This window comes from Pogoniulus pusillus, chromosome 26, assembly GCF_015220805.1.
Source record: "Pogoniulus pusillus isolate bPogPus1 chromosome 26, bPogPus1.pri, whole genome shotgun sequence".
NCBI lineage: Eukaryota > Metazoa > Chordata > Aves > Piciformes > Lybiidae > Pogoniulus > Pogoniulus pusillus.
The window spans coordinates 19,084,405-19,084,986 of record NC_087289.1 but is presented as its reverse complement, the minus strand read 5'-3'; positions in this window follow the sequence as shown (position 1 = coordinate 19,084,986).

Here is a 582-nt window from a genome sequence, read left to right as displayed (position 1 = left end):
TGCTTCAAGCCTAAACCTGCGGCAGGGCATGAGAGCTGCAGCCAAAAGCTGTTCCAGAAAGACCTGATAAAGGCTGATGGGGGGAGCAAGCAGGTTTTGACCAAGGTGGGGGAAGCAGCCATAGCTGCTGTTAGCAGCAACAGCATAGAATGAGTTGGGTTGGAATGGATCTTAATAATGAACTGGGGCCAGGCTGCCCAGACAGGAGGTAGGTGCCCCATCCCTGGAGCCATTGCGGGTCAGGTCAGATGGGGCTCTGAGCAGCCCCTACTAGTTGCAGATGCTTGCTGCAGCGGGGATGGACTAAATGGCCTTCGGAGGTCCCTTCTAACCCAAACCATGCCGTAACAGTGTGCGTTGTCCGAGACTCAGACGGTGCATCTCGCCCTCCCGGGCCTCTCCTGAAGCCCACCGCTGCCCCGGGCACAGCCTTGCTGGTCCCAAACCCCTGCTTGCCCTCACAGCCCTCGGCGTGGGGCTCGGAGGACACTCGGCTCCGCGGTCCCACGGGCGGGGGCAGCGGCGCAGCGGCCCCCGAGGTTTGCCGGGGGCGGGGGCGGCCGCGGCGGCTCCTCCCCGGGG